Source organism: Gobio gobio (assembly GCF_949357685.1).
Source record: "Gobio gobio genome assembly, chromosome: 13".
NCBI lineage: Eukaryota > Metazoa > Chordata > Actinopteri > Cypriniformes > Gobionidae > Gobio > Gobio gobio.
Genome location: NC_137106.1, coordinates 50,247,950 through 50,274,752, shown reverse-complemented (window position 1 = coordinate 50,274,752; position 26,803 = coordinate 50,247,950). Strand labels below are relative to the sequence as shown.

The following is a 26,803-nucleotide window of genomic DNA, read 5'->3' as shown; positions in this document are numbered from 1 at the left end:
TCAGGAGTGATACTGGTGAAATTTTAAAACTTATATGTAATATAAGCAATAGGCTGGAAGAAATGTCACTCCTTGAACCAGACGATAACATATTGCAGTTTCCAGTAACATCAGAGAAACAGCCCCCCTCACCAGACATGTTATTCCGCTCTACAGCATCCCCGCCTCTGAGCTTCACAGAGAAAATGGATTTTGTTTATACTGGAAACAGACAATCATACTCGATCGCTGCGAGCCCCCAGATATCAACCAAAAAGCGTCAAGGCCCACAACCACCAAAGACTGTAGGCCCAGCTCGCTCTGCACCTCCTCCTGTGAGATTTCTTCGGTCACAACGCCATGGCACACACCCTCCTCCATCTGCACCAAAAACAACTGATACCAGCTCTCAGTGACGTGTTCTGGGTCCTCGCAAAGTCAACAGCAATCTTATCAAATGTTTACAAAACATGCGTGAATCCAGTGTGTCTCTATCTTTCTCTATTTCTGTTCTGTTACGTGATAGAAAGTCCAAGGCTTTCTCAGGCCGTATGGCAAACCCATCTAATCTGCTGCCTGTTAATTGTCAAACTAAGATTACTATGGGGGAAAAAATTAAAATTAATACTGTTAAGTTAGCACTCTTAAACATCCGTTCACTTAAAAACAAATCATTTCTAGTCAACGACTTAATATCCACAAACAACCTAGATTTTTTGCTTCTAAATGAAACGTGGCTAGAAGACAGCTACAGTGCAACAGTCCTCAATGAAACAGCCCCTCCTAACTTTACTTTTATGAGTGTCTGCAGACCAGTCAGAAGGGGAGGGGGGGTCGCAGCTCTATTTAAAGATGTTTATCAATGTAAGCAAGTATCATTTGGTGACTATTTGTCTCTAGAATATCTGGGCATTGTGCTAAAAGGTGCACCACGCATCCTGCTTATCATTATTTATAGGCCTCCGAAATATTCTCCGGCCTTTATTGATGACTTTACAGAGCTGTTATCAGCAATCTCATCTGAGTATGACTGTTTTGCTATTGCTGGGGATTTTAACATTCACATTGACAATGCTGAATCCAGTACAACAAAAGATCTCATGACTGTACTTAACACTTTTGATTTGACACAACATGTTCACGGACCCACACATGATCGTGGACACACTCTAGATTTACTTATCAGTAAGGGTCTAAATATTTCATCAATAGTTATTAAGGATGTGGCACTGTCTGATCATTTCTGTATTTTCTTTGATATATCAATCTCTCCTGCCATTGAAACTAGATCTGTCTCTATCAAAAAGAGATGCTTAAATGAGAAGTGTGCTGTTTATGAAGGCTATATCTCTAACACCAAGCATATCTGCAGACTCTGTTGATTTTCTCCTTGACTCTTTTAACTCAAAAGTTAAGGGTGTAATTGATGATATTGCTCCTGTAAAAGCCAGGAAAAAGAGTGGCAAACAAAAAGCACCCTGGAGAAACTCAACAGCAGTGCAATTAATGAAAAGACAATGCAGGAAATCGGAACGCATGTGGCGAAAGACAAAACTTGTAGTCCATTATAAGATCTATAAAGACAGTCTTCGTGCTTTCAATGTGGAACTAGGCAAAGCTAGACAGACCTTCTTTTCAAATATTATAAACAGAAACATAAACAACACACGCACTCTTTTTGCTACTGTCGAGAGACTAACAAACCCCCCGAGTCACATTCCCAGTGAAATGCTCTCAGACAGCAAATGTAGTGAGTTTGCTTCCTTCTTCTCCGAGAAAATCATTAATATCAGAAATGCGATCAGCACATCCTTGAGTTTGTCTGGGGTGAATCAGAACAGACCACAGCCTCAAAAAGTTACTATGACTGATTTCGAAGCAATTGATGGTAAAATTTTAGAAGAAACAGTACAGCACCTTAAAACATCAACCTGCGCCCTTGACACACTCCCCACTTCTTTTTTCAAAAGTGTGTTTAACTGTTTAGAAGCAGATCTTCTCGAAGTGGTAAACTCCTCACTTCTTTCTGGGACTTTTCCAAACTCCCTAAAAACTGCAGTAGTAAAGCCTCTCCTTAAAAAGAGAAATCTGGATAACTCCATACTGAGCAACTACAGACCAATCTCAAATCTCCCCTTCATAGGCAAGATCATTGAAAAAGTTGTTTTCAGTCAGCTGAACAAATTCTTGAACTCAAACGGATACTTTGACAATTTTCAATCTGGTTTCCGACCGCATCCCAGCACAGAGACAGCGCTCATAAAGATTATAAATGATATTCGCCTCAATACAGATACAGGCAAAACATCAATTCTGGTACTACTGGACCTCAGTGCTGCATTCGACACTGTTGACCACAACATACTTCTTGACAGGCTAGAAAATTGGGTTGGGCTTTCTGGAATGGTCCTCAAATGGTTCAGGTCATACTTAGAAGGGAGAGGTTATTATGTGAGTATAGGTGATCATAAGTCTGAGTGGACATCCATGACATGCGGAGTCCGACAAGGATCAATTCTTGCACCACTCCTTTTCAATCTGTATATGCTGCCACTCAGCCAAATAATGAAGAATAACAAAATGGCTTACCACAGCTATGCTGACGACACCCAGATCTACTTAGCCCTATCACCAAATGACTACAGCCCCATTGACTCTCTGTGTAAATGCATTGATGAAGTTAACAGTTGGATGTGCCAAAACTTTCTTCAGTTAAACAAAGACAAAACTGAAATTACTACATTTGGAAACAAAGATGAAATTCTCAAGGTGAATGCATATCTTGAGGCTAAAGGCCTGAAATCAAAAAATCAAGTCAGGAATCTTGGTGTGATTTTGGAGTCAGACCTGAGTTTCAATAGTCATGTAAAAGCAATAACTAAATCCGCTTACTATCATCTCAAAAATATATCAAGAATTAGATGCTTTGTTTCCAGGCAAGACTTAGAGAAACTCGTTCATGCTTTTATCACCAGCAGGGTGGACTATTGTAATGGTCTCCTCACCGGCCTTCCCAAAAAGACCATTAGAAAGCTGCAGCTCATACAGAACGCTGCTGCCAGGATCCTGAGCAGAACCAGAAAATATGACCATATCACACCAGTCCTCAGATCTTTACACTGGCTTCCAGTTACATTTAGGATCGATTTTAAAGTGCTATTACTTGTATATAAATCACTCAATGACCTAGGACCTCAATACATTGCAGATATGCTGATTAAATACAAACCCAACAGATCACTCAGATCATCAGGATCAAGTCAATTAGAAATACCAAGGGTTCACTCAAAGCAAGGAGAGTCTGCGTTTAGCTATTATGCCAGCCGTAGCTGGAACCAGCTTCCTGACCAGATCAGATGTGCTCCAACAGTAGCCACTTTCAAATCCAGACTCAAAACACATCTGTTCAGCTGTGCATTTACTGAATGAGCACTGTGCCACTGTACGTGCTTTGTCCGAACTGCTTGCATTTTAATTTATATGCTTAAATTTAACCCTGTTTTTATTTTTATTTTTAATTATACTCTTTATTTTTATCTTTCAATATTTTCTTTATTTTTTATTTCTTTTAATTCCTATTATAACTGTAATATTTTTATTTCATTTCTGTGTAAAGCACTTTGAATTGCCACTGTGTATGAAATGTGCTATACAAATAAACTTGCCTTGCCTTGCCTTGCCTAGATAAGTACAATTTTAACTAAATAAGAAGAGCATTTTTTTCAGTGTAGTCAAATCTTTTGATAATTTAAAATATAATAGGCCTTTGTTGACTACATTCTAAATAAATGATTCTGGAGTTTTGTTTTGTAGAAAGTTATTTTTGTTTTGTTTTGTAGAAAGTGAATTGCTTTCTTTACAGTGAATTTTGATTTGTATAAATTGTATCTCCATTTTAATTATTATAAAATTTTTTTGCATGAGACTACTTTCAAAAACATAAGAAATAGTACAAAAAAGTAGAAAAAATACTCTTGTAATTTTTTTTACTTGTTTCTAGTCTAAATATTTAAACATTCTTAAATCAAGATGCATTTACTAGATAAGTGCAATATATAATATATGTCCTTTGTCCTGTTGCTCTCAGTCACCTACCTGAATTAAGCTCATTCATTATGCAGCTCATTATGCGGGCTATGATGTTCTTTTGTCATCTCCGGTGATATTCATCATTATTCATTAGCTATCACGCCTCCTCGCATACTGGCTTTGTGAAGAAAAACTGTCTTAAAAATGTTAAATCAGTGTATTGTTTTATGTGAATGAGTAGGTTCAATGATTCTCACATCAGTTTAAGTTTAAAGCAAAAACTCTAGACAAATACACCCATTAGTCAAAAGTTTGAGGCCTTAATTCTAAAAGTTTTTTTTTTTTTAAACCATGCATAAACATTTTACTCTCAAAAATACAAGCATGTACATACATGTTGCTCACATATTATGGTAGCCCAGTTTGTGCTGAATACAGTGTAATTACACTTTTGCCATTAATGTGTTTATAAGCAACTGAAAAAAAAAAACACAAATGTCAGAGCATGTCAAAACTTCTAAAGGGCCCCCAAAACAGCTCAGACTGTCAGGATTCCGGTGTGATCGATTGCTCTTTTTGTTTGTTTACCTTTTGTGTTCCATGTGTGCACTGTCTCCTCACTCCTCGTTATCCCTGATTGTTTTCCACAGCTGTTGTGTGTTTGTTTCTCTCTATTTTAGGTCCGGGTGTGCTTTGTTCTGTGCGCGTTCGTTGTATTTCTCCCGGGTGTTCGCTGCCATGCCTTGCGTGACTTTTGTTGGTGTTTGATCGTGTTTTCTTGTTTTCCACAATGTTTTGTCTCCAGGACTCAGTGGGGAAATTATGTACACCTCGGCTTCAGCTCTCTCTCCCGGCATTATTGTGAGTACTCAGTGTGACGCTTCCTTGTGGATTATTTCCTTACGGACTAGTCGGATTCATCTTCTGTCAGCGAGTCTTGTTTTTAGACTGGGGCTGACAACTCCTGGAACTCGGTACTGTACACATCAGTGAACAATTTATGTTTTTTTTTCCTGCTCTTCGGTGTGTCTCGTTTTTTAGACAAGATCCGTTTTGGGCATGAGCGGTACTCCGTACTGTTCTGAGTTTGTGAGATACATTCTGGATTATGCATCAACATCTGAGTTCCTGAGACCGTTCTGGATTGTGCATCGACACCTGAGTTCCTGATCCATTCTGGAGTATGCATCAACATCTGAGTTCCTGAGACCGTTCTGGATTGTTCATCAACATCTGAGTGTTCTGAGACCTTTCTCGCTATTGATTCTGAATAAACTTTTACTTGCATAAGATTCCTCTGTCTCTGTCCTCACACAGACTCCTAGGGGTTAAGGACCATGGTATCCCTGTTCTTAATTGGCCAGCAAACTCGCCTGACAAAGTTCGCCCCGCGGGCCAAATGCGGCCCGGGGATGAATTTCAAACGGCCCGCAGCGCGTCTATTAAAATGTATTATATGTGGCCCGCCACGGATCATTTACAAATCATGCAGTTTCACGATGTCAACGCAAGGTGGCAGTACTAGACTTTAGGCCAGGGAAACAGCGCCCAAAGAGGAACGAAACAGCGCTGCTTGTGCTCTGCGCAACTCACGCGAGCTCTGACTCTGAACAAATGTGTTTACCTGCTGAGTGTCTCGATCACATGACCACTAAACAGCCTGTGAGAAGCATTCGAGTTCGGCGCAGAGGTCTCCGGTACGAGCTGCGAATCTCTCGGTGATTTGATTTAATTTCCAGTTAAACAGCACTGACTTAATCAACAACACTAATGTGCAAATCAGATGAGCCGATTCAAAATACTTTTCAAACAACAATTCGCATTTCGAATTTATCATGGATTTACTGTAGTAACACTACCTGTAACCATGGTAATTTGTCAGAAATGTAAGTTAATATCTAATTTTATTTAATTTGTAATGTAGACATGTTTTAAATGAGTAATAAAGGCCGAATTGCAGACAATTTTTTGTCATAAACTTGTAGTTTTGTGCATTTGAATTTATATGTAGACTCAATACCATTCTAGATATAGAAATATATACATACATACATACATACATATATATATATATATATTACTTTTTGCCTTGTGTGCACTGCAAAAAATGCTGTCATTTAGTATTTTTTGTCTTGTTTCTAGTCTAAATATATCAAAAAATTCTTAAATCAAGATGTTATGAGAAGTTAAATGACATTAAATATTTTTTCTTGTTTTCTGGAAAATTAAATTAAAATGAAGTGAGTTTTTGTTTAAAACAAGCAAATATATATCTGCCAATGGGGTAAGAAAAATAATGTTTCTGTTTGGAATCTTTAAGGATGATTTTGGAAGATTATTTTTCTAATCCATTGGCAGATAATTTAGTTTGTTTCAAGCAAAAACTCAATTCATTTAGATTTTTTCCCCCCAGGAATCAAGAAAAAATATGTAATTTTCCTTAGTAAAAGCATCTTGATTTAAGAATTTTTAGATATTTGGACGGGAAAAAAGACAGAAATACCAAGTCACAAAAGCATGTTTTGTAGTGTAGTTTTAGTTTGTGGTGATCTAAATAGAGCACTTATTAAATTTAAATAAGAATAGAGTTCTACCTCTGTAATAATATAAAAATTTCACCCATTAAAACTTTTTGGTTGATGAAAGTTTTACAGATATTGTTAAATATCTATAAATTTCCTGTGTCCTATCTCAAGCTACTGTCAGCTCAAGCTTTTGTCAAATCTGTCATGTTTCAAAGAAACAAAACATGTCATTATATATATATATATATATATCCATCCATCCATCTTCTTCCGCTTATCCGGGGCCGGGTCGCAGGGGCAGCAGTCTAAGCAGAGATGCCCAGACTTCCCTCTCCCTAGACACTTCCTCTAGCTCTTCCGGGGGGACACCGAGGCGTTCCAAGGCCAGCCGGGAGACATAGTCCCTCCAGCGTGTCCTCGGTCTTCCCCGGGGTCTCCTCCCGGTTGGACATGCCCGAAACACCTTCCCGGGAAGGCGTTCAGGAGGCATCCGGAACAGATGCCCGAGCCACCTCAGCTGTCCCCTCTCGATGTGGAGGAGCAGCGGCTCTACTCCGAGTTCCTCCCGAGTGACTGAGCTTCTCACCCTATCTCTAAGGGAGCGCCCAGCCACCCTGCGAAGAAAGCTCATTTCGGCCGCCTGTATCCGGGATCTTGTCCTTTCGGTCATGACCCAAAGCTCATGACCATAGGTGAGAGTAGGAACGTAGATTGACCGGTAAATCGAGAGCTTCGCCTTACGGCTTAGCTCTTTCTTCACCACGACAGACCGGTACATCGACCGCATTACTGCAGAAGCTGCACCGATCCGTCTGTCAATCTCCCGTTCCATCCTCCCCTCACTCGTGAACAAGACCCCTAGATACTTGAACTCCTCCACTTGGGGCAGGAACTCTCCACCAACCTGAAGTGGGCAAGCCACCCTTTTCCGACTGAGGACCATGGCCTCGGATTTGGAGGTGCTGATCCCCATCCCAGCCGCTTCACACTCGGCTGCAAACCGTCCCAGTGCATGCTGAAGGTCCTGGTTAGAAGGGGCCAACACGACAACGTCATCCGCAAAGAGCAGAGACGAAACCGTGTGGTCCCCAAACCTGACACCCTCCGGCCCTTGGCTGCGCCTAGAAATTCTGTCCATAAAAATTATGAACAGAACCGGCGACAAAGGGCAGCCCTGCCGGAGTCCAACATGCACCGGGAACAAGTCTGACTTACTGCCGGCAATGCGGACCAAACTCCTGCTTCGGTCATACAGGGACCGGACAGCCCTCAGCAAAGGACCCCGGGCCCCATATTCCCCCAGCACCCTCCACAGGACGCCGTGAGGGACACAGTCGAATGCCTTCTCCAAATCCACAAAACAAATGTGGACTGGTTGGGCAAACTCCCATGAACCCTCCAGCACCCTGTAGAGGGTATAGAGCTGGTCCAGTGTTCCACGACCAGGACGAAAACCACACTGTTCCTCCTGAGTCCGAGGTTCCACTATCGGCCGAATTCTCCTCTCCAGTACCCTGGCATAGACTTTCCCGGGGAGGCTGAGAAGTGTGATCCCCCTATAGTTGGAACACACCCTCCGGTCCCCCTTCTTAAAAAGAGGGACCACCACCCCGGTCTGCCATACCAGAGGCACTGTCCCCGACCGCCACGCGATGCTGCAGAGGCGTGTCAGCCAAGACAGCCCCACAACATCCAGAGACTTGAGGTACTCAGGGCGGATCTCATCCACCCCCGGTGCCTTGCCACCGAGGAGTTTCTTGACCACCTCGGTGACTTCAGCTTGGGTGATGGACGAGTCCTCCTCTGAGCCCCCAGCCTCTGCTTCCCCAATGGAAGACGTGACGGCGGGATTGAGGAGATCCTCGAAGTACTCCTTCCACCGTCCGACAACATCCCCAGTTGAGGTCAACAGCCGCCCATCGCCACTGTAAACAGCGTTGGTAGGGCACTGCTTCCCCCTCCTGAGGCGCCGGACGGTTTGCCAGAATCTCTTCGAGGCCAGCCGATAGTCCTTTTCCATGGCCTCACCGAACTCCTCCCAGGCCCGAGTTTTTGCCTCCACAACCACCCGGGCTGCAGTCCGTTTAGCCTGCCGGTACCTGTCAGCTGCCTCAGGAGTCCCACAAGCCAGCCAGGCCCGATAGGACTCCTTCTTCAGCTTGACGGCATCCCTTACTTCCGGTGTCCACCACCGGGTTCGGGGATTGCCGCCTCGACAGGCACCGGAGACCTTGCGTCCACAGCTCCGAGCGGCCGTTTTGACAATGGAGGTGGAGAACATGGTCCACTCGGACTCAATATCTCCAGCCTCCCTCGGGATCTGGTCGAAGCTCTGCCGGAGGCAGGAGTTGAAGATCTCTCTGACAGGAGACTCGGCCAAACGTTCCCAGCAGACCCTCACAGTACGTTTGGGTCTACCGAGTCTATCCAGCTTCCTCCCCCGCCATCGGATCCAACTCACCACCAGGTGGTGATCAGTTGACAGCTCCGCCCCTCTCTTCACCCGAGTGTCCAAGACATACGGCCGCAGGTCAGATGAAACGACCACAAAGTCGATCATTGACCTACGACCTAGGGTATCCTGGTGCCATGTGCACTGATGGACACCCTTATGCTTGAACATGGTATTCGTTATGGACAAACTGTAACTAGCACAGAAGTCCAATAACTGAACACCATTCGGGTTCAGATCAGGGGGGCCGTTCCTCCCAATCACGCCCCTCCAGGTTTCACTGTCATTGCCCACGTGGGCATTGAAGTCCCCCAGTAGAACGACGGAGTCCCCAGTCGGAGCACTCTCCAGCACCCCTCCCAGGGACACCAAGAAGGTCGGGTACTCTGCACTGCTGTTCGGCCCGTAGGCACACACAACAGTGAGAGACCTATCCCCGAGCCGAAGCCGCAGGGAAACAACCCTCTCGTTCACCGGGGTGAACTCCAACACATGGCGGCAGAGCTGGGGGGCTATAAGCAAACCCACACCAGCCCGCCGCCTCTCACCATGGGCAACTCCAGAGTGGTGAAGAGTCCATCCCCTCTCGAGGAGTGTGGTTCCAGAGCCCAAGCCGTGCGTGGAGGTGATTCCGACTATCTCTAGTCGGAACCTCTCAACCTCACGCACAATCTCAGGCTCTTTCCCCGCCAGCGAGGTGACATTCCATGTCCCAAGAGCCAGATTCTGTGTCCAGGGATCGGGTCGTCTAGGCCTCCGCCTTCGACTGCCGCCCGATTCGCTTCGCACCGGCCCCTTATGGTCCCTCCCGTGAGTGGTGGGCCCACGGGAAGGTGTCCCCACGTCGCTCCTTTGGGCTGAGCCCGGCCGGACCCCGTGGGGGAAGGCCCGGCCACCAGGCGCTCGCATACGAGCCCCAACCCCAGGCCTGGCTCCAGGGTGGGGCCCCGGCTGCGCCATACCGGGCGACGTCACGGTCCTCATTTTATTTGTCATCATAAGGGTTTTTGAACTGCTCTTAGTCTGACCCGTCACCTAGGACCTGTTTGCCTTGGGAGACCCTACCAGGGGCATATAGCCCCGGACAACATAGCTCCTAGGGTCATTCGGGTACTCAAACCCCTCCACCACGTTAAGGTGGCAGTTCATGGAGGAGCATATATATATAGGCTAGAAAAGGGGCCGGCCCCGAGGGATGTCCACAATATCGAATCCGGCCCCCTTTAAAAAAAGTTTGGACACCCCTGATCTATGGGGTATTGTGAAGAGGAAGATGCGATATCCCAGACCCAACAATGCAGAAGAGCTGAAGGCCACTATCAGGGCAACCTGGGCTCTCATAACACCTGAGCAGTGCCACAGACAGATCGACTCCAAGCCACGCTGCATTGCTGCAGTAATTCAGGCAAAAGGAGCCCCAACTAAGTATTGAGTGCAGTACATGCTCATACTTTTCATGTTCATACTTTTCAATTGGCCAATTTTTCTAAAAATCCTTTCTTTGTATTGGTCTTAAGTAATATTCTAACTTTCGGAGATACTGAATTTGGGATTTTCCTTAGTTGTCAGTTATAATCATCAAAATTAAAAGAAATAAACATTTGAAATATACCAGTCTGTGTGTAATGAATGAATATAATATACAAGTTTCATTTTTTGAATGGAATTAGTGAAATAAATCAACTTTTTGATGATATTCTAATTATATGACCAGCACCTGTATGCTTCCCATCATAAATCAAAACACGAGACAGACGGGGGTCGGAGGAGAACACAGGAAAATGTGACAGAATGGACAATATTCGTCTGTATTTGCAATACACGAGCTGCGGTTCAGCTGCGTCATAGGTCCGGTTTACATAGGCCTAATCAAGGAATATCGTTAGCTGTTTTCAATTGGAATTAATTTGTTTAAAATTAGAAATTTTGTGATTTCTATCAATACATGTATCATGTTTGTATCGTAAAACAGTGATAACAGACATCAAACATCATATCAATAAAGTAAACTATGTACAGCAAAGCAGATGAGCCCAGAATATGAACGTAATGCTTTTAATTGCTTTTTCTCCCATAGAAAACTGTCCTAAAGAAAACCTTTAACGTCGCTTATGAAGTATGATTTATTAGTAGGCTATGTAGCCTATAGTGGTTACGAAGTTTGGTCTTTTAATGGCACTGTCTACATTAAAGGGGCTATATGCGTTTTTCTGAAATTTAAACTCGCGACTGACACCTGTGGCCAGAAAACAGAACTGCTCTTCATTTCTGCTCGCTCTCGCAGCGCGCGCTCGTACGTGCACACTTCACAAGTCATCTGCTGCAAGGAGGTCAACATTATGTTTACAGAGGTAAGAACAGTCAAATACATATATTGTTTGAGATAAGTGTTCTCTTATCAAAACATCAAACGTGTAGCTGACAAACTACACAAAAAATGAATACATTAAATAAATAAATAAACCCATTTCGCCATTGGCCTACACGCTGATGAAGGGCGCACAGACCGAAACTTCGTAAAATATTAAAAACACAAATCTGAGCACTGTCCTTGACGACTGAGCACTGTCCTTGACCACTTATTATACACAAGTAGCTTACTATCACCAAGTATGAAAGACACATATACATAATACTATTTAGCAATATTTATTGACTACATGTCTTATGTGAAATAAAAATGCATCACACTTTACATCTTCATTTACCTCTTATTTTTTGTTAAGATATAGAGACAACAAACAATATAATGTAGCTTTACATGGCTATATAATAAATAATCCATCATTTTTTTTATAGCGCTTTTCTAGACACCCAAAAAGACTTTACATTACTGATGCACTATTCATATTTATTTTTGTTTTATATATATATATATATATATATATATATATATATATATATATATATATATATATATATATATATATATATATATATATATATATATATATATTTATATATAAAATTCTAAATCTAATTCTAAATTCTAATTCTAAATTCTAAATATATATAATTTATATATAAAATTCTAAATCTCATCTTGATGCATCATTTCTGTGAGCAATTGTGTACTTAGCTGAATATCATACAGAACAAACATTTTTCTGTATGAATGTCATACAGAAAAAAAGCCATTTCTGGGTCACTTCGTATTCCCAACACAGATCTGAGCTTCCTCCAAGGCTCAAATGCGAAGCCGATGTTCACTCTAGTCCTTGCAAGGCGCCGATCTCTCTCAATCTTCAACCTTTTTTGACCACTTGTCAGGGGTTTAACTTTTTTAGTCTTCTGTGGAGTTACTGTTGGTGTCCGAGTTGTCCTGGGTCTCTTCTGTGTATTCGTTAAATCCATTGCACTGCTTGCGAGTGTAGGCTACTTGCTGACTAGCGGTGGTGGCAGAGTGATCTGAAACGTTTAACATGAACGCGATTGACGTCACATCCGCAGACAGCGCGGGAAAAAACGACCCGTCAGAAAATATGAAAAATAGGATACAGGCTTATAGGTGCACCCACTGTGAGCGGACAAGGTGTCAGTATGCTCATCAGGAGATGTTTGAGTCATAAATGGTAAAATAAAAAGGCTATTGTTACGTTTATTTTGGGGAAAAAGTTGCATATAGCCCCTTTAAGCCACGTTAAGCATTTTATTTAAGGGAAGAAAACGGCAATTATGAAAATGTGTAGGCCAATTATTAAACTATTGCATTCATATTCTGTCCTCGGTATAGAAGCCTATGCTTTATTAGTATGGTGTTTACTGGTTTGGTTTGCTAATAACACTGTTTTAGTAAATTAAGCCACGTTTTAGTTTCTGTTCAAGTTCACATGAAGACAGATGGCAAAAACACGTTTGTTATTATTATTGTGAGTACACAAACAGAAGACAGTTAAAGGTCCCGTTCTTCGTGCTTTTTTGAAGCTTTGATTGTGTTTACAGTGTGCAATATAACAGTATTTTTCACACTATTTACTTATCTGTATACCGCTGTGTCCACTGTCCTAAAAACGGCTGGTGATTTCCTTGTTCTATAAAGTCCCTCCTTCAGAAACACGTAACGAGTTCTGATTGTGCAAGCGGTTCCTGTGCTGTGATTCGACCACAGCTTAGCGCACGTGAAAGCGGTTCCTGTGTTGTAATTTGACAGCAGCTTAGCGCACGTTGGAAAGGTCACGCCTCTTAACGGAGAGATGTATGCGTTCAATAATCTCTACAGCGTCCCTGGGAAAGCCAAACAAAGGTGATTTGACTCCTGGATGAAAATAACAGCGTCTCGATGACATGGCGATAAACACACTCAACGCAACAGTTCCTTTTCTCCACGCGACCGTCCGCTTCTCCACGTGGGACAGCAACAAGACCGCGCCCCCTTTTTCGCGTTTCTTTGTGGGCGGAGGTTAGTCTGTTCTACTGCTCTACTGACGTAATTAAAGAAGGAAGTACCAGGATGTAGTCCAAGCCAGCCGTTCGCTGTAGGCTTTGAAAGGGAACTTCTGTTAAATAAAATATCTCGCTTGGCATTGAACTTTGAGCTTTATAATTTTACAGGTATTATTTATGCTCTAACAGCAACATTACACACTAACTAAAGTTTGAACAATGGAATCGCGAAGAAGGGGACCTTTAACAATTTTTTACAGTTGTATGATGCATTAGCTTCATCTGTATGACTAAAAACGATGGAGTATTTTAAATGATTTGAGTTATTCTGTGATAGCACCCGCGCCTCCATGTGCAGTAAAGCGCGCTAATTTAGCTTAGCTCTGCAGGTGCTGATAATTTGACAATGTGTGAATCCTCGTGTTCTTTTGTTTTGCTGTTTGCGCAAGAAAAATAAAAAAAAGTAATTTGATAACAAATCTGTAATAATTCATGATTCGGTTAGTCTTGACTGGTAGGCTAATTTTCTGCCTAACCTTTTTACCATAACTTGCATGGAACTTGAGAGCAGCTGAGGTGAAGTGTCACCCAACACCCTCTGTTATGTATTACCAATGGATAATGCGACCCACCCTACCCCCACCAATTAGGCTTGCCGCTTTTTGTAATTCCAGCTGTAAAATTATGTCTTCGTTCAGACTGCCAAAACAGGTAAGCTATATGGTGCTAATGTGACAGATTGAAAATGAACGTGTATTTTAAAAATGCATTAGTCTGTGTACACTTTAATATATATATATATATATAATTGCTATTTTGAATATGTAGAAAAGTTTATAAAATGTAAATATGTAGTTTATGGTTATTCTGAGTTTATCTGTGATCAGTTAGTTGGCATGACAAGTTAGACGATCGATTGCTCTGGTCTGCGTGAACACTAGGTGGGGAGCTTGTGGGATTTCTCCATTCTACATAAAGCTTGCAGTGGAGAAACAGCACAAGTTTTCTGTGATTGTAATATTCTCTCCTTTTCAGGTATCAAGTATAATAATTAGTCAAAATACATTGAAATTATGTTATAATATATGCTTAATAGTATGCAGACGCAAGTATTCTATTGATTGTGTGTTTGAAATGTTAACGTTAGTTAGTTCAGAAATGCGCGAGCTCAGGACTCCATTTTGCATTACGAAGATGGTGCCTTTACAATGTGTGAGGACCAAAGATGTAATATCGTGAAAAGTGTTCCACTGTTTATGTTGTAAACAATGTGGTAGGTTCTTTTGAAATGCAGATATATGTTGTCTTTATTAATGCAAGAATGACACTCCAAATTGTTTCCATGCTAGTCTTCACAGGATATACATTTTGGCCAAGGGCCCTAATGTTTCCAGTAACCAAATGTTGGAATAAAATGCTCATTTTGGGAGATTCATTATTTGGGAGATACCATCTCTCACAAGGAGATGGTGAATCATTGATTTTCCTCCACTTCCATGTCTACATACTTTGTAGACGGTCCCTACCTGGCCTAAACACCAGTGGGTCACTTCCGGAGCATTTCTGTGTTGAAAACATTGAGGAGGATTAAAACAAATAAACTGTCATCTGTGTTCAGTTATACATCCTAATACCTTTCAGGTAAAACATTTTATACATTATTGTCATCCAATCCAAGCGGGTTTTTTAGCGGGTGAATATCTGTCTAACATTCAACGTCAAACCAACTTTATATTAGCTTCTTCTGATAGGAGTAAGATTTGCCAGGCAGTGTGCAGAAAACTCTCTCTTTTTCTAATCTCTGTCACACAAGTGTGAAAAAGACAAAAGAAAGAACAAGAAATGCAAGCTGTTTTACGGGGCAGAGCCCCAGAAGGGCTGTAGAGCAATGCAGAGCCAGAAGAACAAAAACAGCAGAAATAGAAAAGGTTCAGAAGGACAGGTAGGATGAACTGAAAATGAACAGGAGTTCAGATGAACAAAAACACACTTATTTCTGATTTAAAACGAGTGCAATACTTACCTTATAAAAGAATCGAAATGACACAACATTACACACAATTTTATGAAGTTGAACCCCAAACAGACAAGGGACAGATATTTGATGTTGTCGTGGACAGATGTGGATGATGTTTATGGTGACACAGATGTCAGCTGTGAGGCTCTGGGAGGTGGTGCTCTCTACGGGATATGCGGTGTCCTGGCAGGTCAGTTTATTGAATATTGTGTCTTTAGTTGTATTTAAAGATGTTTTGTCCTGATATTGACGCACTGAAACATTTGAAATCATGTACCATGAGTCTGTTGAAATTCTCTCTTCAGTTCCATTGTGGCTGTTGTGTCTGCAGCGGTGAATGTAGTATTTTTTAAAGGTCCCATGTCATGAAAATTTCATTTTTTGAGGTTTTTTAACATTAATATGAGTTCCCCTAGCCTGTATATGGTCCCCAAGTGGCTAGAATTTTTGATGGGTGTAAACCGAGTTCTGGCTGTCTTTCTCTGCCTTTGAGAAAATGACAGCTCAGACGAGCTGATCTGGAATTTTCCTGTTATGACATCATACCAGGAAAGGTTACCTCCCCTTCCTCTGCTTTGCCCGCCCAGAGAATGTGGAGAAAATGCGTGCAGTGCCTCGCTAAGCCACGCCCCCTCTGCAACATAATATAACACTCATTTCAAATGCAAAGATGTCAGCCAATCACAACAGTGGGCGTTTTCACTGAAGTCTCACAGCAGACACGCCCCTTGAAACAGGGCATTCAGCCAGAGATGTAATAGCAGTATAGAAAAAAATGCCTTTTATTTCTAAATTATGACATTTTTTGATGTAAAAATCATACTAACAATATAAGAACACCACAGGAATCATTATAAAATAATAGAAAAATGCCATGCCATGGGACCTTTAAGAAGCTGCAGTCTCTAACAAAATTACTTTAAGTACTTTGGCTTTGGATCACCTTTACCTTAAAAGTCACCTGCAATGGATGACAAGAGAAAAAATATAAATACAACAACACACCTTGCACTCTTCTTTGTGATGACTCTTTGTGTTGACTCAATCTAGTTGAGTGGTAGAGGTTAAAACATATAAATATAGCAGTACTTACCCTCTGATATTGACTCTCAATTTGATGAAATGATAGAATTGTATGTATAATCCAATTCACTGAGACATGTTACAGATGATTTGTAATTAAAAAGCACATCTTGGGATCCCTCCACTCGTGACTGGGTCAAACATACATCACGTACAAGTTCAAAGATAATGTATGTTTAACAAATCTAAAGTTGGACACATGTATTAGTGAATCAGAGCCTCACCTCTGTTTTAATGAATTTTAATTGGCTCAGCACTGTAAAAAAAAGATTAGTTGACTCAACTTAACTAAGTCAGGTCATCTTGTTGCTTTAACTTAGTTAAAGGGTTAGTTCACCCAAAAATGAAAATTCTGTCATTAATTACTCACCCTCATGTCGTTGGACACCCGTAAGACCTCCGTTCATATTCGGAACACAAATGAAGATATTTTAGTTGAAAGCTGATGGCTGAGAAAGGCTTCAGATAGGCCTCCATTGGCATTCAGTACATTGACACTTCCAAGATCCATGAATGGCACTTAAAACGTCGTTACAAAGTCTATCTCACCACAGTGGCTCTACAATAATCTTACGATGCGACGACAATAGTTTTTGTGCGTAAAAAAAAATAAAAATAACACCTTTATCCAACTTGTTCTCGACTTCCGTGTGTGCCTCCACGTCGCATGCGCGAGAATATGACGCAGATCCGGCGTTCGGACATATGACCCAGAAGCGATTTGTTTACGAGCAGAGGAAGACGCGCGTATCTAAGCTGTTGGATTCTACATTGACCGTGCTTTAGGTCTCGGCGTAGTTCTCAAAATGGGGTTAAAGTGTGCATTTCATGGATTCCCGAACACCGGCGCTACGTCATATTCTCGCGCATGCGTCGTGGAGGCACACACGGAAGACAAGAAGAGGTTGAATAAAGTCGTTATTTTGATTTTTTTTTGCGCACAAAAACTATTGTCGTCGCATCGTAAAATTATTGTAGAGTCACTGTGGTGAGATGGACTTTGTAACAACGTTTTAAGTGCCTTTTATGGGTCTTGTGAGTGTAAATGTACTGAACGCCAATGGAGGCCTATCTGAAGCCTTTCTCAGCCATCAGCTTTCAACAAAAATATCTTCATTTGTGTTCCGAAGATGAACGGAGGTCTTACGGGTGTCGAACGACATAAGGGTGAGTAATTAATGACAGAATTTTCATTTTTGGATGAACTAACCCTTTAAAAACATTATTACAAGCTTACCGTTGTAAATCGAGCTAAGGTAAGCAGATAGTATATAACGCTAGCTGGTTATGTACTTGCTCAAACATTTATTTTGGATAATTTTTAACCCAAAAAAGTTACAGACTGCAGCTTTAAGTCAACTTACAGTGTTAAGTTTATTACACTTTAAAACACGAGTTGATGCAACATGCAGTTTGTTCAGTCAACTTCCTGTATCTAGTGTTGTTTTCGTCAACGAAAAGTATGACTAAATATCGTCGTCAACGAACCTTTATAATGTGACGAAAACGAGACGAGACGCAACGTAAATGCTGGTCATGTGACGATGACGAATAAAAACGAGACTAAATGTGGTTCACAAAATAAAAACTATGCTAAAATGTCTCTTCATTTTCGTTGACGAAAATGAGACGAGACGAAAAGTCGCGTTTTTATTATTATTTTGCAGTATTTCTGTGCGTCTCATTCAGGGGCTGCATCAGGTCTCACTGCGCAGACGCAGGCCACATCACTCTCTTCAAGCCCCACTCGCGCGGCATTTTAGAAGATTTAGCTCCGGTGAGTGAACGAGACCGATGGGCGGGCAGTCAGGGTTCATAAGCACTATTCGGACGGTAATTGTTTGTCCAGCGGTCGTAAGGTGTCTTTATCATTTACAGGGGCTAGTCAGTGATTTTATTGTCGTCTTAATCCAGAATATCAGTGTTTTTCTCCCACCACCCGTGTAAAAATCTCCGGCCGAATGACCAAACTTACTGTTTGACAAACACCAAGGTCGTGTGGTGCCGTCTGAATCCACATCTCTGAGTTTTCAATAATATATCACTTCAGAATTCACTGTTTATATCCTTTTTGGCCCCTGCAGAGCACCGTGCGGTTGTGTTTCGCTGTTATTTGGATGCATTTGAAAGATCTAGACTTGTATTACTGAAATACTGGCAAGTATTTACAAGAGCAAGATATTTCATCACCGCTCCAAAAAAGAAAGAAAAGCACGCAAACATTTGAAATGTGCCGTTATAACGGCAGCAATTAGATATGTTAAAATAACCGCAGCATTATGATTACCTCCATTGGCGTAGGAACCGGGGGGGATGGGGGGGACGTGTCCCCCTCAATATTTGAAAATGCTGCATGTGTCCCACCCAAAAATTAGCCTATACCTCAGGGACAAAAACTGTACATTTGGAACTTTTATTTTGAAAGTGCGACAAAGATGATATTCGGTTTTGCCAGGAAGTCAAAGCCAGAGTGATATGTCCCATTTCATGCTACAGTATTTGAATAATCACCATTCGCCCACCAGCTTCATATTCTTCACTTTTCACCTATAGTCGGACTCGGAGCATCTGATTGGCAGAGAGAAGTTAACATTACACATACAAATACGTTACCGGTGCGCACCAGCTTTTAAATGGAATACGACTCGACTTTCTATGAGGTAAATTAGTCTCAGTCAAGCGGTTGAAATTACAGGGTTCCCGCGGGGTCTCAAAAATGTCTAAAATTATAATTTTTTTTTATTTAAGGCTTTAAAATGTCTTAAAAACGGCCTGATTTCCATCCGAGGTCTTAAAGTTCATTCAGTTAGGTCTAAAAAAAATGGGTTTTATCCTTGTTCATTTCCAAAAACACTGGCCGCAGAAAGTTATTAACGTTACACAGTAGCAAAATGGAGTCGAATCATAGACTACAAAGCGGAGCTCTAGAGTGTTTGCTACACTGCCCTCAGAGCGTTCGTTCGGGGTGTTGTAGAAATTCTGGGGGATATTGGTGTTGGTACACATATGCGGTGATAAAACTACAAATCCCGTGATAAAGGCAATTACCTGCCCGCAAAATACGTCTACGTTTAAGAACGTTGTATTTTTTTTGGACAGAATGAGGCAGACATGCATTGTTTTATATTATTCTATACAGTGATAAAGTCTGCACTCAATCAGCACTGCATACCTTATTATTATGAAAATAGTGAAGGCTTGAAGAACTCAAATACACCAGATCTTGATGCAGTCGTGTTGATTGTCTTGTTTATTTCATCAGTCAAAGCGTTTCTATCTTCTGTTTATCCTACATCGCTAGCTTCACATTGGGGCTAACGATTACTTCTCTGAGGTTAATGTGGAGTTTCTGCTCAAGGGCGCCCTCTGGCTTCCAGTATGAATTAAACGTTTGGGTAACAAATAAGAAAAATAATACTCATCTCTAAATAAATCTATATGACAATCCATGTTTTTCTCCAATGTACAGGTGTTTTCCCCCACAGTGGATGCATAAGAGGCTCATATTGCATATTAAATACATAGACTTTAAGAAATTGATATCACAGATAAAAAGCACAGAATTTAATTTATTTTTTACATTAAATCCTTAGACCTTTCTAATGATTTTTAGTCATATGCTGTCTGCATATTAACAGGTAACCCAGCAGTTTTCTGTAAAATATAAATGTTATTATTATTAATATTATTATATTGTTTATGTATTCTTAAATGCTCTATTTATTTATTTTTAAATAATGAAAATGTTATTGTAATAGTAATATTTCAAATTTTGTTAAATACTTGTATTTATCAAATATAATAATTATTATTAGTCTCATTAATATATAAACATTAATTTATAAAATGTTATATGCATACATTTTTTATTTGTAAAAAAAACAACAACAACAACAACAAAAACATTTTTTTAACCAGAATAATCGCAGTTTGGAGTAGTCTGTTCAATCTCTATTAGGCTATTAATATGCTGTTTTGTCTATATCTATTCTATTGGAGGGCAAGTTTGTTTTAGCCTATTTTCTGCCAACAGAATAAAAGCCTATTAACAAAGATTGCATAATTTTATAGTTAAATGGCAATGGGATTAAAAATTGCAGTTTTAATGGGTTCCAATGAGGACATTTTTGTCAAAAAGACGCTGAGGGGAAGTATTTTGTGTACCTAGTGCAACATCAGAGATGTATAAAGTACTAGAGACACATACTTGAGTAAAAGTACAAGTTCCTTATCAAAAAAGTGACTTGAGTAGAAGTTGAAGTGCTCTTTAAGCACCACACTTAAGTAGAAGTACTAAAGTATTCAAAATTTTTTGTACTTAAGTATTGCAAGTAGTTTATTTTAAAATGTACTACTCAAGTACTGAAAGTAAAAGTACAAGTATTGTGTTATGTAGTTATTAAAGAAAGTAGTCAAAAGTTTGAACATCATATTGTTTTATTATTTCAAATGATTAAGCTAAAGGACAATCACAATGTTGGTAGGTAATTTTTCTACATATTGTCATATAAATAACCTGAAAATACTGTAGTTCATTAAGATTAAATCTTACTATAACCACTCTTACTAAAAAAAAATGGGGTAAGCACACTTATATTCTCATTTCAAGAGGTGTTCTGAGTAAAATATTTGTTTGTAACACTTTACAATATGGTCTGATTTGTTAACATTACATTAGTTAACGGGGTGGTAAAACACATTCTTTTGAAGGCTTGACTGTGTTTGTGGGGTGCACTGTAACATGTGTTCATGCTTCGTTTAAAAAAAAATTGCCTTATTTTTCATATATTTGACCTTTATTCTACACTGCTCTGTCCCTCCTTGTAAAACGGTCTGATGCTTTCCGGGTTGTATGAAGCCAGTCCCTCAAAAATACGCAGTGGGCTCTGATTGGTTAGCTGGCCTAGTGTGTTCTGATTCGCTAACCGCAGTGCACGGTTGTCGGAAACGTCACGCCCCATACCTGGAGACTGTGCTTTGGTCGGCGTCAATAAAACCATATGAGAACATTTGAGTGAAGATGATCGAGCAGAACCTGTTCAGTCCTCAAGAGTAAAGACTGCGGATCTATAATGATCGCTACTGAATGGCACTGTTACTTTTGTATTTTTAGAACGATTATAGCCAAATATCTGTCGCAAGAACTATTAACCCAAAACGAACACTAAGCACTGGCTTTACTAGTAAGTTAGCCAAATCACACACAGAACCATGTTTAGCATGCCTGTAGATAAACAATACATAAAAGCTCTAATCAAAGAATCATTTACACTAATGCCAGGTTCGCTGTTGAGATTTTAACGTTAGTGTTTGTAACGTTAGGTGTTCGTCGGATAACGTTAAGTATGAATGAGCATTTAACAGACTGGTTTGCAGAACAGTGTTGTCATCTGTTTACTTCCTTGCTACAACCTATTACAGGAAAACACATCGATGAAATATAAATCAGACTTACAGGTTGTGGCCCGTGAACAGCTTCTGTTTGTAAATCCAGCTTTCAGGACAAGCCGTTGTGCATATCCTGTATTGAACTCGCGAAGTTTGTGGAAGTTTGTGTTGTCCTCCGTGAAATGTGCAGCGCGCGCGTCGTGCATCCACACACCGGCAGTGTTTTTTTCACGCAGCTGACGTTGTGCAAATCTGGCATTGAACTCGCGAAGTTTGTGGAAGTTTGTGTTGTCCTCCGTGAAATGTGCAGCGCGCGCGTCGTGCATCCACGCACCGGCAGTGTTTTTTTCACGCAGCTGACGTTGTGCAAATCCGGCATTGAAATCGCGAAGACGGTGGATGTTTTCCTCTGTTAGATGTGCTGCAGAGAGCCCTGCGCGCCTGATTCCCCGCTGACTCAAACACACGTGCATATAACATGCTGTGTGTTAAACGCTCTGCAACGCACCCCCGTCCCAAGGAAGGCTGAACAGAGCAAGTACCCCAGACCTGCAATCCGGATGGAAATAACAGCGTTTCCTCGGCATCGCGGCAACAACACTCCAGCCTAACTAACTTATACCACAACAGCGCCGCGATACAAAATGGCCTCACCCTCCCTTATTTAATATTCTCGGAGGAGGGGTTTATGTAAATATTGAGCCTGTTGGTGTCACCAACCCTGGAGGAATGTGTGTAGTCGCCAACTGGCCGTTTGCTGCATTTGGTACTCGCTGCAGAGCAAATAGGTGGAGCTTACGCCTAGCTCCTCCCCGTTTGAGCGCTCCAGCAAGGAGGAGCTAACGGCACGCTCCAGCGAGGAGGAGCCAGGAGGACACGCATATCCGGTTGTTAAGCTTGACGTCACTCGGCAGCGCTTCCGGGTCCAAGCGCTCTATCTCATGCCACAAGAAAAACAAAACAAAAACGGTGCTAATATACGCACACATGTGGTGTAATACTACAAAGAAAGTATAATCATAACCTTTATCTCCATACCAAAATTCCAGATGGCCAGTGATAAATCTTTTATAAATCGTTAAAATATTAAAATCTGTGACACTGTGAGCATAGACTGTTGTGTAGACTGTAAGTATTTAAAATGTTTAACGTTTTTAAATGTTTGATGTTTAATATGAATAAATAGCGCTCATAAACGGTGTTTATTTTTTGCATTATATTTGTGGACAGTTTCTGTTGCTTTGGCAATACTGCATGTAAAACATTTATGCAAATAAAATAAAATGACAATATCAAGTTTATCATAAACTCAACTGACTACATACAAAACAGTACATTTTCAGTCTCTGTATCCCATATTATGCATGCAAGAAAAAAATCAAACTGATAACAGTGATAACTTTTATTAAAACGAAGCAGGTATCTCTTCTAATAGTTACAAAATTTACACATACAAATTATCACACATATATAATTTTATATATTATATATACATACACACATCATTTTATATATTATACTTATACTAATTATATATATACATACACACATCATTTTATATATTATACTTATACTAATTATATATATATATCTTTTTATATATATTATTTGTATATAATTATTATATATATAATATATTTATATGTGTATACACACATTTTATATATTATAACTCCATATATAAATATTTTATATATATTATTTGTATATAATTATAGATAGATTTATATACACACACACATTTTATATATAATAATTACATATATATATAATTAATTACTCTGGAAATACACCTCCATCATTAAAAAAACATTCAACAGAGCAGTAGCCCTCAAAGTCCTTGTCGGAATAAAATCCACGCAGGACTCCCCTCCTGCCGTCACCGACATACCCAGGTGGGCAGTCCTTGAAAATTTCAGTGCAGTGCAAGCATTGAGATAATGCGTAGGGCACCCGAAACTCTTCCATGTGTTTTCTGGAAAATGCACACCAGTTCACGACACCTAATTTAAATAAAACACAGAACAAACAATGTTGAATCCTTTTGAAGAAAGGCATTAACAGGGTCATAGTACAGGGTCATACAAAGACAATATTATTAAGTATTTTTTAAATGCATTATAGAAAGATGTTAGACAAACATACGTGAGTGTTATTGGATTTGTCTGTAAAGAGACTTACTTTATGAACAACAAAATAAAAAATCATGACAAATACAGAAAGCCTAGCAGAACAGAATAGACAGAACAGACCAGACAGACCAGAACAGAACAGACCAGACTTACTGTCCAGCCATATTAAGTGTGCCCGTTCTCGAAATTTGGGATCGCTGACAATTTCCCTGAAGATTTGGCATGTCAGTGAAAGCCTCAAGAATGCCACATCACCATCTACTATGACGACTCCCATTAGGATCCGCCGCAGGATCTCACGTGGCATCTTTCAACAACAGCCAATAGTTAGTACAAAATGTAACTTTACATAAGATTTATTAAAAAGGGAAACTGATAGATTGATAGTTTATACTATACTTACCTTGGTCAAGTCATCAACAGGCAGGGGTGTTTCCATTGCCTCTAAATTTGAAAGTAAAAATAAGAATGGCATTATTTTCAAAACCCTGTTATTTGTGCAGTTCAAGAAATAAAGCAGAACCCATACCTGCTCTCGCTACTCTTCTCTTTTTCCGGGGTGCTTTTCTTTCAGCATCTGACCTTAAAATGTGTAAAATATAAAGAGCTCATGAAGACAGTTTGTTCTTAATGATTTTTCGAGGGCCAGGATTGAAATCCACTTGTTTAGATTGAAATATGTAATGAATTTATTTGCACTCCACAGTTAAAAAACACTTCTTATTACTAAAAAGCCATGTTCACGGTCAAGTTGACAACATTTTACATACAGTACAACTTGATCTAACTTACTTCAAAGGGTAATTACTGAGTAGAAGCAGGCACCACCACCTTCTAATTGTCATCATGTCACTCTGTAAAAAAGAGCACTGATTAGCTATTGTTAACTGGATTTTCAAAAAAACATTGAAAAGTTTTTGAAAATGAAGGCTTACTTCACTGAAATCAAAACGCCCCTCCATTACAATGTAGAGTGCATACTACAATATGAATTAAATCACATTAGACCAGACATTAAAGGAAATGTACAATAGTATACTAAAATGAATTTATATGTATTAAAAAAAATAAATGTGCACAATCTTTCTGATGTAGGACATTTATAATACTTACTGGTGTGACATTGGTTACAAAACTGACTTACCATCAACATAAACACTCCACAGTTGTTTGAATCCTGTTGTCTGGGAATGCCCTGAGAATTAAAAAATAGAAATGTTAACAGTTAATGCATCAAAAGCAGGTGGGACTGTTATGCTTGGAATGGTTGCTGCTTACTGTAATGTTGTCACAGCTGTACTCCCTCCATGGCCCAGGATTGACATGATTTGCTAGTTGTCTGTGAAATGTAATATTAAAACGGACAAATTAAGTATTTTGAGACAAACTTATGTGGGTGCTGGACAAAGCCTAATTTGAAAGTATAAAACAATTTTAAAAAATCTCTGATATTCTTACAGGGCCTACAGTCAGAGAGAACGATGAACAAAAAAATGCGAACGAATAAGTAAAGCAAAAAAAAGGAAACAACACAAAATGGGGATAAATGGTTTAAAACAGAACTACCATAACCCCGAACTCATGAACTCTGAACATTTCATTAGTAAGACCTGTAACTGTTCATGTAACGGACATCACTGAAGCCAGCTCCGCAGAAGGAATCAAGCCAAAAGATCTCCCTCTTTTTTGGCTTCATGATCTAAAACATGTGTAACTTTGACATCAACTGTCAAGAGCTAACACTTTGCTTTACATTTTCAATGTATGAAATAACTAAGCAGAAAGTGTAAACATTTTCTGATTATCTGAATATCAAAAAAAAATATTTTGAGACCTACACAGATCATCCAATGATTTACACTCCAGGAAGGCAGCAGAATGAAGTCATGACTTGCTAGATCCTTAAAAAAAAGAAAAAAGATATTTAGAATATAAAAATTTGTTAAATGCCTTTTTACTGCCTCAGTTACAAAACCTTGATGATACTCACAGGAACATTAGACATTGGGTCAGCATTCAAGGGAGGCAACCAAGTCGCCGTCACATACGAATTAAAGACATGAACCATTATGCCCTGTTAAGTAAAAGTGAAACAATTAAATAAGGAACCACATTCCTATATTTACACACATCATGCATACAGAATATTTGATCAAGGTATTTCTTTGCATTACCTGAAGGTCAGCAATGTCCTTCAAAACTAAAAGACAGGCATTCAAAATCTGTTAACATTTAAAGAAATGCATTTAAAATATGTTAACACTCAAGGACATATTTAATAGACCCCATACCATTGTACTGTGCAGTATGGGTAAATGGTAAAATATGTATTTTTAAGTACAAGTATGTTTGCTGCTTCTTACTGTTGCTTCAACATAACGATGATGTCCTAAAGCAAAGAAATCCTTCCTGGTGAGGACTGTGGTTCCAAGAGAAGCCAAAATTTCCCTTTTTGGTCCCGTCTCCATTAAGGCATGGTTTAGCTATAAAAATAATAGTGAAGTACTACAGTATGTCTCTGTTTTTGTTAGTCTTAAAATGATAGCAGAAAACTGACTGTAATAAAAAAAACTAACCTGGTTCAGCTGGACTGTACTGGGTGACTGTTTCCAGCATGCCTTGTTTGGTTGCACATGTCGAAGAGCAGTGATACCCACCGTGGAACACTTAACAGGGACTGAGGAGCACATAAAAGGGAGACTAAATTGATAAAAAAAAAAGCATCTGGTTTAACATCACATTACACATTTTTAAATTGGTAACGTTGGATAACTTGTTAGATAACTTGAACTGTAAACAGGAAAGTAGTGTGCCA

The 26,803-nt window shown here is 39.9% G+C and overlaps 1 long non-coding RNA gene across 1 annotated transcript; it reads right to left on the bottom strand.

The window, feature by feature from the left end:
• Positions 1–24,354: 24,354 nt before the first annotated feature.
• LOC307136156 lies at positions 24,355–25,382 on the bottom strand. The gene is made up of 5 exons (XR_013817747.1): positions 25,267–25,382; positions 25,102–25,183; positions 24,781–24,842; positions 24,518–24,570; positions 24,355–24,432 (listed from the first exon to the last, which is right to left on the bottom strand). It is a non-coding gene; the product is annotated as an uncharacterized lncRNA (long non-coding RNA).
• Positions 25,383–26,803: the final 1,421 nt, after the last annotated feature.